Genomic DNA, 18,588 nt, shown 5'->3' with positions numbered 1-18,588 from the left:
TAACAAATTTTTATATTCCAAATTGGGAAAAAGGCGATAAAGTTTCATTTCCATGGCTGAATATTAATTCCATGTGTATTATAGACATTAAGTTCTCCTTCACAAAATGTGACTATAATTCAAATTTAAAATAATACGTTACAATGTGGATATTCTTCTCTGTAGTTAAAATATAATTCAATCTTCTGTACCTTGTTAAGAGAGTTAGGCTGTGATAAGTTCAAATAGAGTAGTGTTTATAAAGTTCTGCGAAAATGTTGGAATCATATTAAGAATCCGAGTGACGTTTTCACATGAAGGAAAAAATCAAGGTTTCAGTGTATGTTTGGTGATTTAAGTAGGATATGTGCAAGAAAATACAAGATATTTTTGTAAAATATTTCAAAGAGTTAGCAAAATTTGTGTTAGTAGTATAAATGAATCTTACTGAATAAAAGGGAGTGTTCTGAATATATATGTATAAATGTCTGTAGAGTAAAATAAGAAGAAATGAAGTACTATTGGTATGTATCTAAACTTAACTGGGTAGAAATGTTCCATGCATTAGTTTGAGTAACTTCATACCATGAAAATTTATTGCTCCTTATAAGATTTATTTAAAGTCAGTAGGTTTTACAATAAAGAAACATATGTAAGTCTGTATTTATTATGGGGAAAAGGAATCAGAAATACAGCATGAATATGTTTTATAAGTTAAATATAAGGGTAAATGTGTAAATGGAAAGTGTAAAAATTACATTTGTCAGACATAGTTTGGTGAATCCTTTGAATAAAAGTAAGACGTGTAAAAGGGAATCAACAAAGTTTTGTATAGTTAGTAAAATACATTAGAAGGAAAAGTTCTGAGTATCTCCAACTTAGTAGTAACAAAGTAAGAAATGTAGTATTCCAGTTAAACTATATAGAAAGAGCATTGTGTATATTGCCTTAATGCTACAGAAAATATTATCTAGTGAAGTTATATGCATGTAAATTCCAGCTTAAAATTTCAAAGACACAGAAATGTAGGTAAGTCTACTTTTGGAGAAATGGAAATGTAACATCGTATTGTATTTAAAACAAGGGAAAAAAGTTAAGGGTAAAATAAAAATGTAACAAAAAAACAATTGTGTAAACAAAAAACTCAAAAAAATTAAAATTATGAAACTAAATATTACTTTTGTAATAAAAATTAAGTTAAAAATGTAGTAACAACTTTTTTTAAAATAAAAAGCGGAAAGGAAAATTAAATTTGGAAAAATAAATATTTCTTTTGTAAAACCAAAAAAAGTTGAAACAAAAAATTAAAATAAAGTAAAGTAAAAATGCGAAAAGGAATAAATTTCGGGAAAAAAAAACTTTTGCAAAATAAAAAAGTGAAAAAGAAAAATTCAATTCGTAAATAAAAATATTACTTTTGTAAAACCAAAAAGAAAGTTAAACAAAAAATTAAAATAAAGTAAAAATACGAAAAAAAAAAAAAAACTTTTGCAAAATAAAAAAGTGAAAAGGAAAAATTCAATTCGTAAAAATAAATATTACTTTTGTAAAACCAAAAAGAAAATTAAATAAAAAAAAATAAACTTTGCAAGATAAAAAGTAAAAAGAAAATTTAAATTCAATTTTGTTGGAAGTAAACGTCAATTTCCGAAAGTTAAAAATAAAATTTATGTTTGGGAAAGGGAAAAAAATGAAATAAAAAATTAATAAATTAACTAATAACTTAAAAAAAAGTAAGAATGAGATGAAAAATGAAAACAATTAAAAATAGCTTAATAATAAAAAAAATTAAACTGTGGGAAAATCTTACATTTAAAACAGCAATGAATAAAGTAATGATTAAGAAGCCAAAAGAAATCCTAGCCGTCGTGTAAAAACAAATGTGTGACGCGGTTTTCATGTCAAAGCGTATGCGCAGACTTTCAGCCTTATGTCATCAATGGTACAAAAACTCAAAGGGACAAAGAGAGTTTCAAATAAGAAGTCTGATAAGAGGACCGGGTAGCCGAGCGGTAAAGCGCTAGACTCCCATCCCAGAGATAGCGAGTTCGAATCCCGGCGGTGGAGTTACTTTTAAAATTCAGGGAAAATAATATTAATTTCCACAAAAATTCTTTAATAGTAATTAATTAAATAATGACGTACTAAATAATTAAGATACTTATTAAAAAGAGTAAATAAAAAAATTAATGACATACAAAATAGTATTAATATTAATCAAATATCAAACTAATATTAATCACGTGTCAAATAATTAAAAATAATAAATTAAAAGAGATGTCATTCCAAACACGTGGTTCAAGAGTTCGTTGCAAGAAAACCTAAAAATATATATTCGATGCCACAAAAACTAAAAACTTTGAAAAGATCGTTGCCACACCATAAAAACGAAATTTGATGATGTCATTCCAACGCGGGAAGGAATCCAAGATGGCGCTGGTATCGTCACTTTCGGTAGTTACGTAATCCAAGATGGCGGAGGCCACGCCCCCTATAGCCTCGGGCGTAGCACGGTTACCCGCGCTTACTACTCACGTGCTACAATCGTCTTTTAGGACTTACACTGCGAAAAAAAATTTTACAGTTCTACATCTCCCATTCTACGTGGCCGATTAATGAAATTCAACTTGCGTTTGTAATGTCTCAAAGCACTACTTAGGATATATATTAGATTTATACATAGCATTATTCTAAATTATACTAAACAATACCGTAAGTATTTTGACACAAAATCGGACTTTTTCTGAAATGACATGCCAGTCTTTTTCCATATTTCGATTCTACAGCTCAAGTAATATCTAAATATTATTTTTTGTAAAATTTGGTGTGAACGGAGAAATTCAAAAATTTCCTTGGCGCATTTTTTTCAGTTTGCGCCAAGAATAATTCATTTGGCGAACTTTTTAATATATGGCAACCTGTTTTCCTTTTCAATTTTACATTGTGCATGAGTAACAAAATGCCTAAACCACATTTCAGGTCATCATAGCTTTTAACAAATATGCCAACTTTCACAATCCGTCAATATACATATTCGCGTATATCTTCTGAAATTTTGAATAAAAATCTCTAATTTTTTGCAGGTATGGTTAGAAATACATCAACTTTAAGATGATGGTAAAACTTTATAGTTTATAATTCAAACTGTTTTTGAAAAAATTATAAAAATTATTTAAAAATTCAAATTTTAAAAATAAATCATCAAAAATGGGCGAATTTTATTTGGAATGAACCTAAATTTCGAAATGTGAAAGGAAGAATCAAATACGTTTAATAGAAAGAGAAAGATTAATAAATATATATCAAATTCAATTAACATTGTGGAGCTAAAGTTTTGAGAGCTAGTTTTTTTAAAAACTTCTCGTGCGATGTTTACGAAACTTGGCAGTTTAGCATAATTGTAGTCGTAGAATCGAAATAGGGGAAAAAAATGGCATGTCTTTTCAGAAACGTCCGATTTAAATCTAATACATATCCTAAGTCCCGCTTTCGAGACATGAAAAACGCAAGTTGAATTTCGTCAATCGGCCCAGTAGAACGGAAGATAATAGAATTGTCCCATTTTTTTCATAGTGTACATTTCATCCTTTTCTCAAGCCCACCAGCGGCGAGCGGTAAAGTCGCTGAACACTGGTAGTTCGGTCCGAGGTTCGAATCCCGCGAACGGGCTGGCTGCATGGGCGTTTTCGTGGTTTTCCCCATGTGTAACGTGTATACGAGCCAGTTTCCCTTAGAAAGTCCTCCAAGAAGGCATCCCTCCTCTTAGGCAGATAGCCCTCGAGGCTTTGCCATAATCACACACACACACACACACACACACACACACACACACATCCTTTTCTCAAGTACATGCGTATTTTTAAACATAACCTTTTTCATAAACGCTTGAAATCAATTTGCAAATTTCACCTGTCAAAATTTGTTTAATAGTTTTTTCTTTACATTCATGCAAGATTAAAATGAAATCTTTCATGATTTTTCATAGCCATTCTCCTGAAGGGTTATAAAAATCATTTGCTCCGTCTCGAGTTTATATCTTAATGCGTTTTCTGATCTTATATGTGTTTTGAATGAGTTTAAATAAAATTGTTAACATTTTTCAGATGGAGCTGTTTGTTCTTCAAGAACTTAGTTATAATCTTAAGAACTATTATAACCTGAATTCTGATAAAACTCACAGAGTTTGAAGAAATGTAGGAGGTAAGTTTATTACGATTATTACAAAAGTAATCATCAGTAAGCAATCTGAAATTCATCAGCAAGTTGCAATAATTAATTTCACTACAACAGAGCATGTAATAGAGCTTTTGAAACTTTATTGTACTGTTTTTACCTATATAAAAGGTCTGATGACATGACACCACATGTTTTCGTTGTACGATGATGACGCCGCATGACTTTCTTGTAAGGCCTATTAAATTACACACATTTTGTGCTTTCATTATTTAAACTTATTTTCTCGAATTATTTTAATTTAATTTACCGATCTTTCATGGCAAGTTGGAAATGACATAAAAAATTTCAAATTTTGAAATTAAATAACTCTGTCCATTTTTGTCAAACTTCTTATAATTTTATTCTTTCATAACGAGAATAAAACTTTCCAAACATAGGTAAAGAATCTAGAGGTCGTATTAAAAGTTAGATTTCTTTTTTCATGCATTCTATTTTTTCTTTTTTAATTTGACATTTGCGAAAACATGAATATTTTCGTCATTTACAACACTTCTGGAACTGAAAATGTATGACTATGACCAATGATACTGAGGAAATAAAGCCTGTTTAAGGGGGCGTATCTATCTATCTATATGTGTGTGTGTGTGTGTGTGTGTGTCAGATATAATAAAATACGATGGCTGCGCTAAGAAACGATTGACGACCTTAAAATTGTTACATAACGCTGCTTGCAAAAAGGAACTAGAACCTAAAATTAACAAAAAGCAGCTTAGCTGTACGTAGTCACCTACCCAGAATAAATACTGCTTCGCGAGCAATTACGTCATTGCTTTTTCTTAACTTCTGCCCTGCAAACATGTCTGCGCTGCTGTGCTTAATTGTTCCTCTTTGCTTTCCGCGTACATAAAAATTATTGTATTCAACTATGATCGGAAAGTAACTTGTCTGCCAAAGAAATGATTTGATATGTGTAAAAATAGAGATGGTGATTCTTCAAATTCAGTTTTATTAGCTTAGTCTTCATACCTTCACCCTCATGTTATCAAGTTCCACATACAAACTTCCAACGTTCTGAGGCTGATCGTTTTTGAGTTATGCGAGATACATATGTACGTATTTTCAGATGTCATGAAAAAATCCATTTTTCAATGCGTTCTAGAATAAAAAGTCTTTTATTCTGTCCGTACGTACAGGCCTCACCGAAAAAATAGTCAAAATGTATTCTGGAAAGGTCAACTACTTCGTACAATAAAGTAATAAAATTTACTTCGTCTTGCAAGATGTAAATTGCTTATTTGGCCCACAGAAGTAATAAAATGATTCGAACAAGAAACTTCATACAAGGAGGTAATAAAAAGATTCATCTCTATTTCTTTACTTTACTTCTTACAAGGACTATTAAAATGATTCACCTCTATTAATATCTTTAATTCAGGTTTATGAGATGAATTCTTGCGAGTTAAATATGAATAATAATAAAATTTTTTCATTAGTATAGAAGTTTGGTACAATGCGCCTCTTTCATTCAGAATTATTTTATACATTGCTATTATTATATTTTTGCACACTTATAGAATTTACTCTTAAGAACTGCTAATATTGGTGATGGATGAGTGAATGTGACGAAGATTTATAGCTGCAGCAGAAGGAACCGACGTAGAAGCCTTATTTGTGATGATTGATAGTGTGTAATGACTTGTCTCAATTACAGGCTTGCTTACATTACATAACACATTATCATAAATTTCTTAAATATGAGCCAAATAGAATCTTATATTGTAAATTTCACAATAATATAACTGTAAAATGCAAATATATTCCTATTCGCCCTTAAACTTCAAAATTGATAATATCTTTTAATCATCGAACCAGAGTGTTTGTTAAGGTTTTTGATGCTCTCGCTAAGCATCGCAGGTTACCAATCTGTATTGTACTTACACCTAACTAACATAGTTTTTTTTTTTTTTTTTTTTTGTCTTTTTGGTTTCATTATTAAGCATTGGTTTACTCACACTTACGCCAAATGCAGTTCAACAGCAAAATTATAAATGTTTTAAAACTGGCACAGCAGAAAGTGTACAGAATTTCCGATACAAGGTTCAGAATGGGCACACGTGTTTTTATTTTTTCAGCCTTTTGGCGGTTCGTCCTATCAGTGTTAAGTTTTCTTAGTAAGATGATTTATAAATTGTTTTTCTCTTTTTATTTTTAACTTTTTGTACTTAAACTTTATTAAATATAGATAGAGTGTTAGGGCAGGCGTCGACAACCCGTTTTGGCTTTGGGTCAAAATCAACCAAAATGTGTGTATTAAGATCGCGTTTCGGGTCAGTGGGACTTTCATTTTAAAACAGTCTTTTTGATGAATAAGATAAATTTTTATTCATAAAATAATTACAGTATCAGTACACTTTACAATAAAAATTTTAATTATATTTATTTTTAAAACAAAGATAAGTGAATTAACTTTATTTTTCTCTTCGATATCAGTGGCTACTCTGATGCTGAACTTATGATGTCCATTTGTTCAAATTTGGCTTATAATTAATCGTCTTCATCTGAAATTCTGGTAGTGAATCTGAATGTTTGGTGAATTACATATCGGCGTTGACAATCTTTGATTTGTCCTTAAAATTATATTACTTTTTTATTTTCTAAAACTAAAAATGCATGTTCGTTATTGCTACTTTGTAATCAAACAAATATATTATTTGCTAATTAAAATCGTAAAAACAACCTTGTATTTAGCGTAGGTATAATGAAGCACTCAATCGATTTCGAGGGCAACTAAAGGTCCCTCCTCATCAGGAGAAAGAAATACCTAGAAAGAAGAAAATAAAGGAGAAGGAGTCACAGAAACACGTGGTCCTTATCAGCACTGCACGTGGTTATAACTAGATTTTTAATCAGAGTTGCACTGGCCGTTTCAGAGTTTCTTCTTTCTAGGTATTTCTTTCTCGTGATGAGGAGGAACCTTTAGTTGCCCTCGAAATCGATTGAGTGCTTCATTATACCTACGCTAAATACAAGGTTGTTTTCACGATATTATTTGCTGTTAATTTTTGGTTTAATTTTTATGTGCACTTCAAAATGTTCTTTTCATACTTATATTTTGTTATTTACTTTTATATATTATATTTTATAGTCGGATTCGAGTGGGTCATTTAAAATTATGAAATGAGTCACTGGGTGATCATATGAAACCAGTGATCACGGGTGATATGAAACCAGGTCACCAGTGATCACGGGTCATAGGTTGCCATACATTGTTTTACAGCTACTATATTACTTTTTTAGAAATTAGAAACTCGTACATCCAGCTGCTTAAATCAGTTATTCTAAAAAAGAAAAAAGAGCATAAATAATTATTTTAATGAGTGTGTTTATGGTTTTAATCAAGTTGTTTAATGATTTTAATGCTAGTGTTATTTAATAAAAATATTTGATATTTCTGATTAGATATATAATTTTAATGCATTTTTGTTTAAATCAATCAGATCGGAACGTAGAAAAAATAACCTTAACTGTATTTATTGCTTTTAAATCGCTTAGTTTATTTTTCAGTAACCTTCCAAATTTAGTCTGAAAACTAAACATCCTAGGCTTTACTGAGTTTGAGTTTGTTGACGAAAACTGAAAAATAAATATCTTATATTGTCTGGAATGGCATCAATCTAGCGCACTGAAAATAAAGATATTTTATTTCGAACAGTGCTGCAACTACGCATTTTTTAATCGTTGAATTATCAAAAATTAGTTAAATCTGTACAAAGTATGAAATAAATAAAAAAAAAATAAATTCGAAATTTAAAATGTGCGCTCTGAGGTAAGCATATTCGGGTGACAGACTAAGTATATTACAAATTTCGCTGGTTCTAGGTGTCGTCGGGTTTTCGAAATGCGAGAAGCATACATACATACAGATTCTTCATTATTTACGGTTTTTAAGTGATATATGTCCATAACATTTGTGGAAAAAGCGTTAAAAATGTTTTGGATGCAAAAATGTCAAGGAGAAATGTGAGATTCGATCCTAATAGCACCTCTAGTGCTAAAAAAAGAATTTACATTTTAGAAACCAAAGAACCTTTCGGATGATTCAATTAAAGCGGTAAAGCAATTACTTCTTTGAGATAAAAAGCTGAATAATATAAATTTGTTAACAGGGAATTTTTAATATTTTCCCTCCATATGTAATTTAAGAAGTCCAATTAACCTCTGAAAATTTTTCACAAAAAATATTCTGTTCTGTGAGAAAAGGAAGTATATGCTTTTATTTCTCTGTTATATCCAATTAAAACTTTGTTATAATAAAAGTAATCAAAGACGCTTTCAAATCTTAACTTTCTTGTGCTTTCACTCATTGCAATCGTGAAAAATAATAATTTTATAATTATCTTTTAGTTTAAAAAACTGTATTAATATACAGTCTTTTTGTAATTGCTTTTTTCCGTTTCAGTGATTCTTCAAATGGTTTCCTTTGGTTTTCAGGAAAAGAATACAATTTTCTTAAATTTTATCGTAAGTTATTTCGTTAACAGATATTTGGGTTTTAAAAAGCAAGTTTTCAAAATGAGAAAAAAAAAACTGATGGCTTTTTAAGTGTGGCTTCTATTCTCTATCAAATGGAAAAATTCATTTCCTTCTAAGAAATGAAACTATTTTTATTTTCCATCTTTCTCTTTTCTACTATTACTGAAAGCATCCTCTTTTGAATTCCGAAGGTGTTACATAATTTTTCGCTAGCTTAATATGTATATTAGCATTATCGTCTTTAGCTTACTTATCTGTACTTATTGTTAGCAAAAGAGGTGACCAAAACGCACTTTTTGTCCTAATCACTTTTCAAATGGTTTCCACCTATAGTTATTGCCACGCATTATTAAAAAAATAAACAATGAAGATTTTATAAGAATATATGTATATTCCTTGCCTTGTAGGAAAACGATGGCACCTAAAGCAACCGAATCTTTAATACACATAATCTTTAATACACGAACAGGTCATCTCGAAGCCTGAATTTTGAATTTCGAGTTTTTTTTATTTATCTCATATTTTACAAAAATTTTAGATTTTTTTTAGTTTATTATAGGAAAATTAACGGATTTTTTATTACCAAACTCAGCCATTTGAAACTGTTCGAAAAAAAATATATCCTGTATCTCGGTCAGTTACCCTTTGGCAAAATGGAGGATATTTATCTTTCAATTTTAATCCCCAAATTCGGCTATTTGAAAGCAATGTTTTTCCATAGCATCAGATAGAGTACTTATTATCTCCACGCACCAGCTTGTTGCCATTCTATAAAGCATTGGCCATTTAACTTTCAAATTTAATTATTCTCTTAGTTTTTAAATTTAATTATTCTCTAAGTTTAAAAACCAACTGACTGCAAAGGAAGTAGCGCAGTTATTAAAATTATTTTTTCTATTTTTAATGTGATTGATTTAAATAAAATGCGTTTTAATCATTAGATATCTGATTAGAAATATTAAATATTTTTAAGATATATATATATTCTTTTTTATGGTAAGTCATTTTGACCACTCGAGTGGCTAGTTTATATAGCCAAAAGCATGAAAACCAAAGCATGAAAAACCTTAACAAATCCTGTGATCCACTTTATGAATAGATATATTCTTTCTTTTTCTTTCTTCTTTTTTCCTAGAGTAATTCAGTACATAATGATCATTTAGGAAAGGTAATTTACCAAAAGTTTGGAAATTAAGGTACGCGAAACAACAGTTAGTAAGACATTCCAGCACAGTATATAGACAAATGTAGATTTTTATAGAAAAGGTATGATATGATTAAGATTCTTTTTTCTTAAATATCGTTTTATGCTTCTTCTTAAATATTGTTTAGATCACTGAGTAACATTTGCTTTTCATTAATAAAACAGAGATAAAAATATAAAGATATTAAACGATAAGTAAGGTACTATTTTTTAATCACTCGAAAACATTGCAAAATTCGTGTAACGACCGGGGGTATTTCGCGAAAAATTTCGCCGTTTGGCCGAGAATTCGCCCTAGTATTTTCCAAGAAAAGAAGGAAAAGTTAAGGAAACAAACTCTCACATTACGCAGCAAGAAAAAAGAAAACTACTACGTATCTAATTAAGCATTAATATACTCTTAATCCAATTAAAAGTTTATATCAGACTTCTTGCTGTGATCAATATTTCATTGAATTGGTAGCCAAATGACTACATATGCATGTAATAATAATTCTGTATACATCTCTATCATTCTTTACGGCCTAACTTAACAAGGTGCATAATGGAGAGTCAGAATTTAGATGCGATCGTTGATTTTAACATATAGTTAAATTTTTTAATACACAAAGCCTTGATACGCATAAATAGATTCACACATCATTTACGCGTGTGCTATCCACCCTACAATTTCGTACAGCTCATATTTTCAGAATAATGGAGACCAGCTAGCAAAGGCTAATCGAAACGCTTCCAGCAAGAAGAAGAAAAAAGGCACAGGTAGGTAGTAGGAGGGCTATTTATAAACTTGATTTCTTTACTTAAATTCTGGATTTGCGATTGCCTGTGTGTTGTTGCAATGCAGGAGGATTACATAAGCAAGCATGAAAAAAAATAATTTGGAAAAAATGTAGTCCAGGAAAATTATTATAAACAATTTAGAAGAGAAAGGGAAGATACGCAAATTAAAATGAGGAATTTAAAATGCTAATTTAAAGTAAAAATTTTGAGTTACTTTTTTTTCAGTTTTACGCACACATAAAAGTCTAGACATTTCAAATTAAGATCATAAATTATTAAAGTTGCTCAATATGTCGCAAAATTAATAAAATAATCAAGACATAATAATCGAATACGAAAACGTAATTAACTATCTAATAGAAAGTACATAAAGCAAACTGTAACAAAATAAAACACTGCAATAGAATAACGTAATAAAAGTAAAGATGGAAGCACGCGAAGAGAAAAGTTTCGGTTTGCAATTCGGTGATTGGTTGTCAAGAGGCATTTGGTATTAACGGTTACGTAAGATCGCATGACTAATTTGAATGACGCAATGCAGATAAGTTATTACGATTTTAGAATAGAGAGGAAGAATTAATGTATATAGTTATATTATAATTCTGATTCATATAATTTTATCTTACATATTCCCCCCTTCAAAAAGAAAAAGGCGTAGCGAGAGAGAAGCCTTTTTAAAGAGAAAGAGTTAAAGCACAAGCAAATTAAAAAAATATAAATAAATAATAAAATTTTGATCCTGTAAAGTATTATTTATAAATATCAATTTTTTTAAAAAAAATAGATTCTTAATTTTTAGAGTCCTATTGAATTTTTCAACATTTCAGTCCAAAAGTCTTTTTGTTTGAGAGTTCACATAATCATAATTCATCAGGGAAGGTTCTTGTTATTACAGAATATCACAAAATAAACTTTTACATAATCATTACTTATAATTAAATGTAATGCACATAAATATTTATGATACTTATTTCTATATTGATAAATTATAATTTAACATCATAAATAATAGGATTAAGAATTTCAGAATTTATGGTTCCATCGTTATCATCTTTCATTTACAATTCCTGATTTACCAAACTGGAAGCCTCGCAATACTTCTAAACAAACATATCCATCAATAGGGCTGTCCTCTTGAGCTAACCAGTGTGTTCTCTGCACTGGTGGCCCAGGGTGCCTAGACAGTTACTTGAAAAGGCCTCCGTTCCTTGCATTAAGGTAACTGGCCTTTGAGAACTGCACTAATACATTCCATAATAAAAAAATATAATAATAATAATAATAATAATAATAATAATATAAAAAATTACAAACACCCATAAAATGAGAGCCTCCAACATTATCTGACTTCAAGAGGGTAAAAGGAACAACTGTACAGAGGTAATTACAGGCCTCTGTTGAAGGAACCAGTACACCCTCATCATACTATACTTAACACACAATAACCCATAAATTTTAACATGCATTTACCATAATTTCATATTACTTATCTGTACTAATTTCACTTATTTTTAACATCTTTATTTTTAGAATAATTATAAAATTCGTATTCAAAATTCTCAACAAAATTTCAAAAACATAAAAACTTATCTTAATATCCTTTCCTATGAATAATTTAAATAGCTTAAATTTCGTTACTTAATTTGCTCACACATAATTATGAAAAATTAGAAACATTAATGAACAAGAATTTCAGATTTTCTCAAAACAAATAGCAGAAATTTTCACCAAAGTTGAAATGAAAACTATAGAATTCGCAACATATTAAATGATTTAGTTCCTGAGTTAAGAGTCACAAGAATGTAACAATTTTTGAGCTGTTGAAAAAGCGGAAGTGCAAATAATTTTCTGTCGCACATACTTGCAAATACTAACTCGGATCGACCTTGAACCCGCTGTAATGCTTAATTCCTAAACGGTAATTCACTGATGATTTAAAGCACATTTTTTTCTAAATATTGTAGAGATTGGCAAAAGGATCTACTAATGTTGAAGCTGACATGCTCTCTAGAAATCCTATGTGTCAACTTTTAAGATTGCAAGTTAATTTATTATCATTAGAAGAAATAAAAGAATATCAAAATTTAGATAATGTTTGTAATACTAAGTATAGGAAAATGAATGATGTCTTAACTATTAAAAAACAGGGATTGTACAAAATTGTGATACCCATGTCTCTACGTACGAAATTACTTGAAAAGGCCCATATACAATTTTGTCATATTGGTGTATCATCTATGCTAAATTGTTATCTCCACAATATTATTGGCCAGGAATTGTTCAAGATGTTAGAAATTATTGTAAACATTGTGAAGTATGTCAGTTTAATAAGAAAAGTAAACAAAAGAAATTTGGTTTAATGCAAAATTTACCATCAGTTAGTGAACCTTTTGACATATTATCTATTGATACTGTAGGTGGTTTAAATTATTATAATTCTACTAAGAAGTATATTCACATAATTATTGATCATGCAACTATATATATCTGGACTTTTGCTTCCAAAAGTGTAACTACAGATACTTATATAAATTGCTTAAAACAAATTTTCCAAATTCAGGTCCCTAAAAAGATTTTAAGTGATAGGAACGCTGCTTTTACATCTTCAAAATTTAAGCACTTTTTAAGGAATCATAATGTAAAACAATTGCTAACTACTGCAAATAGACCCCAAACTAATGGTAAAATTGAACGTGTTAATAATATATTATAACTAGATTAAAATGCAAACTAAATTCTTATCACGGTAATATAGCATGGACAAAATTATTACCCCAAGTAACTGAAGAGTATAATAATACCCCTCATTCTGTAACAAAATTCCCTCCATCATATTTAATGTATGGAAAATTACCTTATGATTCCTTAATTCAAAATCAAGAATTGTATCCGTTAATAGAAGAAGCCAGAAAAATAGCTCAAAAGAGATCTGATGATTATCATAATGTAAATAAAGAAAGATATGATATTCATTTTAAACCTAGTAATTTTAACATTGGTGATTTAGTAATGTATGAAGAATTTCAATACCCTAATACACGTAAATTATCTCCTCCCTTCTCAGGACCTTATAAAATTTTAAAACAATATTCTGAAGTTACTTATGAAATAGATAAACCTAATCCTTTAACTAAAAAGAAATCAGAAATTGTTCATTCAACTAGATTAAGACTTTTTCATCCAGCAAGTGAGTTTAAGTTAACTGTCAGAAATAGTAGAATTCCTATCTCTGTTCAAAATTAAAATAATTTTTTTTAAATTCTTTTTTAAACATTTTCCTGATTATGACATTTAATACCTGATTTAGACTTAAACCCTAACTATGACAAGTTATTTTCCCGACTATGACAAATTATTCTCCCGATCTTGACCTTTTATATCTTTCACATAATTTGAATTATTTTGTAGCAAAAATTTTCTTCTTATTGTAAAATAATATTTGTTTCTATTTTACAACATTATAAAAAAGACTTTAACTTGATTATACAAGTTATCCGTCTTATAATTTTGATTTTATATGATCTTTTATTTTTCTAACACCACTTTGAGGTAATGTACAATGCCCAAAACCAGTTACCTTCTATTAGGCAACGGAGGTTTTTCGATATTTGTACCTAGCACACCCCAACCATCAGCAAGTAATCGCGCTGATCTGTTGGCGAGGACATGCCATAGTTTTAAAGTCAAAGTGTTCATGTTCTAGTGTATAACTGTATTATTTATATTGAATTGTTTTTTGAATAAGTATAATATTTTGTATTGAAGTGTAAAACATGTCAATCTTTACGATGAGAGGAAAAAATGCATCATATTTGTGAACTATCAACATGCATCATATTTGTTGACTATCTGGCATTTAGAGATTTTACCAGATAATTTCATTCTATTCGAACTCTTTTTATGAAAAGGACTTTCAAAGAACAAAATGGACATTTTTAACAAAATTGAGGACTTTTGTAATTATAACTTATTTATTTATCAGTATTCCATATTTATTATGTTATAGTCTTAAAATTAGTCATATACTATATATTTATTTATAACTCATTGTTTAATGTTCAAAATTTCATATGCTATAAAGTCAAAATTTTATATGAGAAAGTCATGAACTATGATAGGCCATAGTTAAAGCTTGTACGCTATGTTCTGGATGTTTTCATGTCTTTTCTCATACTTTTGTTTCACTTCTGTACTAATGCTTTTCTCACCCCGGCCTCTCTTTTTGACGGGGGGGGGGGAAGATGTAAGATAAAAAAAAAAAAAAAATACGATGGCTTTGCTCTTTGCGAAACAGCAACCTTTAATTACTTTTCTGCAATTCAGGATCGTCCCCTAACCCAGTACCTGCTAGAACATTCACGCCTATTACATAACCTCCTCATATAAATGCTGCGTCATAAGTTTTTCTACATTTTTCTAGAAGCTACTCTGTTACATAACCATTCATATAAATGCTGAGTCATAAGTTCTCCTAGACAGATGCCTTCTCGCCTTCGTCCTGCTAACGCGGCCGCTATGCTCCTCTTTATTTGTTAGAACGTTATGATGTATTAAAGTCAGTCGTATCTAATAGTTCAATTACTGAATAAGTTATTTGATTAACTTCATCTGGAAAAAGTCATCTGCTATAAATTAAAATAAAGATATGCTTGCTGTTAAAAGTGAAAAGTCCTGAGTCGTCATTTTTCTCCGTGTTTCAATCACCCCAGCTGCCAGAACGTGTAATGGAATAGCCTCACCATTCGCCCACGATGTGTTGGAATAACTGAAAACATTACATATATATATATATATATATCCATCGCCTTGCGCGGTTTAAAAGTCTTCAACCGCCTTTTAATTTTGCAATCATTGGTCGTAGTCATATACTTCCATTTACAGAAGCGTTTTAAATGACGAAAATATTCATGTTTGGGTTATGTCAAATTTAAGAAAAAAATTTAAATTTCGACAAATAATGAAATTTCAATCTTAATATTATCTCCCATTTCCCATACTTGAATTTCAGAAAGTTTTATACTCATTATGAAGAAATAAAATTGAAAGATATTTCACTTCCATACGATAAAAATTGACCGGGATAATTAACTTCAAAATTTCAATTTTTAATGTCATTTGCGATTTGCGTTGGGGGGTCCGTTAATTTAGAATAATTCGAAAAAATAGTTTGAAATAAAGTGCAGGAAAAAAATGTATATGATTTAGTAGGCCGTACAAGGGAATAATAGGGTGTAAACATCATATTTTTCATATTATGGTGATAGAATAATATTCAAAACTTTTTTATTTCTTTTCACATTATGCGTACAAAACATAAGTAGCCAATGATTCATTTCGATAATTTAATGTTTCTTAAACAAAATTCAATGTTAAACTTTATTATTGCGATTTTAAATATCAACAAAAAGCTTTCCGAAGAATAAAAAAATTATTTATTTCATTACATTTGCCAGCCCTTTTAACAGCTTTGCTCTCTGGATCGTTTTAAGATCCAAGACCAAAAGTTAATAAAAACTGATATTCTTTAAATAATGGCTCCATGAAAAATAAATTTACTTTTTTTAGAAACCTAACTATTAAAATACACCTTAAATCCAAGAGTACATACTAAGCTGGATGTAAAATGAAATAGGACAGATGAAAAGTGCTTTGGGAATTAAGACGATTTCAAGTCTTTTTATTTCATTGCGTAGCAGTGAATGGCTTTTAATTCAATATTGATCAAAACCTGAAGTGGGTTTAGAGTTGACATGCTCTTCTTTTATCATTCTTGAAATGCTTTGGTTTGGCGTGTCGATGTGAATTATTTCTAAGCAAAGTTTGGAATCTTTTCGAAGCTTATGATGTCATTACTTTGCGGATTAGTACTTAGAGGAAGAGAAAACTTTGTTGTAACAACCGAAATAAAATTCTTTTTTTTTTTTTTTTTTTTTCGGCTTTCATCTTCAATTTATACCAACGACTTTGCAATGACTTAATGAGCTTTCCTTCATATTTCAGTTTGTTCTAAACGTGAAATATTTAATTAAGGAATTTAGAGCAAATATGAAAATGTGGTTTTGGGATATAATTTTTATAACGTCTTTTATTTAGTTTTTGTGTAAAATAAGTGAAGATACGATAAAGTTTTTTCTTCAGTATTTTTGTGTATACTTAAGTATATAAGTCCGTTTATTTTAGGTATAGCATAAAAATAAATTTATACGTAAGAGCGCAACGACACTTAGCTCAATGAATTATTAGGTGTTATCTCTTGTCATAGACCATTACAGTTAATTTGCTTTTTTTCATTATGGCAAAGCACTCGAGGCCCACCTGCGTAACGGAAAGGATACCTTTGTGGAGGGTATTCTAAGAGAAACTGCTACGTACCCAGACACCATGACAAAATTATAAAAACGTCTCGCAGCCAGTTTTTTTCGTTAAGATTTGAACCCGGTTCAAACTACGTTACCGCTCGGCTGCTGTTGAGCGATTGTCCATTACAAGTCCATTTGTTAATGCAATGTAAGTATAATATGTGAAACATAATACACTATGCTCCCAAAATGCATAAGTTATGCGTTCCGTAAACCATTAAGTAACTTGAATTTCACGAAGTCGAATTTCTAACTTGCTTATGTGCAACTTTGTAACTAACTATTTGATCAGTTGATAAACTATTTGGTGCGATTCCTTCGGAATGGCACAGGATATAGAACAATTATGCACCTGCTATCTGGAATATTGTTTCGGTTGATGTCTGTTTCAAAGTTGATGGAAGAATAGTTGAAAAACATAGGATCGGTAACTTTTTGTGAAAAGGAGAAAAATTATGTGACGATGGTAAAACCAGCAGAAAAATTTATCCAAAATGGTGATTATCCCAAACGGCTTGTGTTTAACTTGTAATAAATAGCTTGTGTGTCTGAAATATAATTCTCGAAATTGAAATTAATTAGCATATATGTTAATTAATGAGAGGGCAGTAAAGGACCCTGGGGAAATGGCAGGATGTTAGGATGATATGGCAGTTGCTTGTTAAATAGGGTTTAATTATGTTTATGAAGGATCATTAACATAATTAAATGCCATCTAAGCAGGCAAAACTAGCAGATGATTTTTTGCATAGAGAAGTCTAGCCAACTTTAAGACCGTAATTATATCGAAGAAGAATGTGTGCATAACTGATACGTAGTCGAAAATTTGGATCTGAACCTATACTAATATGAGGTAAAAACATAGCTCCACGTGGCCCCCTAAACAATTATTTGTGACCTGTGAATGCATTTTAATTTTAATTATGATTATGAGGTAATAATATTTTAGCCATTTCAGAATAGCTTTAATAATATTTCTCAGATATACAGCAGCCTGAAATGACTGCATATTTGTTATATTATTTTGTGAGAGAAGAAAGTATCGAGGAAGACTATGCCCTTGATGTCGAAGTTGACGCAGACACGGGACCATCAGCTAGTTAAGGGTTTGCCGGCCTCGAAACTGCGTCAGAGTCATGGAGGCAAAAAAGAACTAGCTAACCTCCGTGCTTGAAGTGGATGGAGCGTCAGCCCGAGTGTGACTCCACGCTGTGCGACTTGGCTGCCCGAAAACGGATGAAGACAGTAAAAAAAAAAAAACTACTTTGATTGAGATGTTCAACAAGCAATGACTGTCAGCACTTGTAAGTACTATACAGTACGCTATATAACATGCAGTACGCTATACAGTACGATATATAAGTGTTGCCTTTTCATTTTAATTAATTCAAACCTTTTTTCCTTTAAAAATATTTTTTTCTCATTTTCAATATATAGTACGTTAAGTAATTAATTAAAGTATAAGTCGGCCTTTTCGTCGGAAAAAATCCAATTAATCCGAATTTTTGATTATCTGAACGGGGTCCGGTCCCAATTAATTCGGATAATTGGAAATTT

The sequence above is a fragment of the Stegodyphus dumicola genome, chromosome 4 (assembly GCF_044657685.1).
Source record: "Stegodyphus dumicola isolate Sdum_Otavi_A_Nest chromosome 4, ASM4465768v1".
Lineage (NCBI taxonomy): Eukaryota > Metazoa > Arthropoda > Arachnida > Araneae > Eresidae > Stegodyphus > Stegodyphus dumicola.
The sequence above is the reverse complement of the archived record's forward strand: the minus strand, read 5'-3'. Positions refer to the sequence as shown.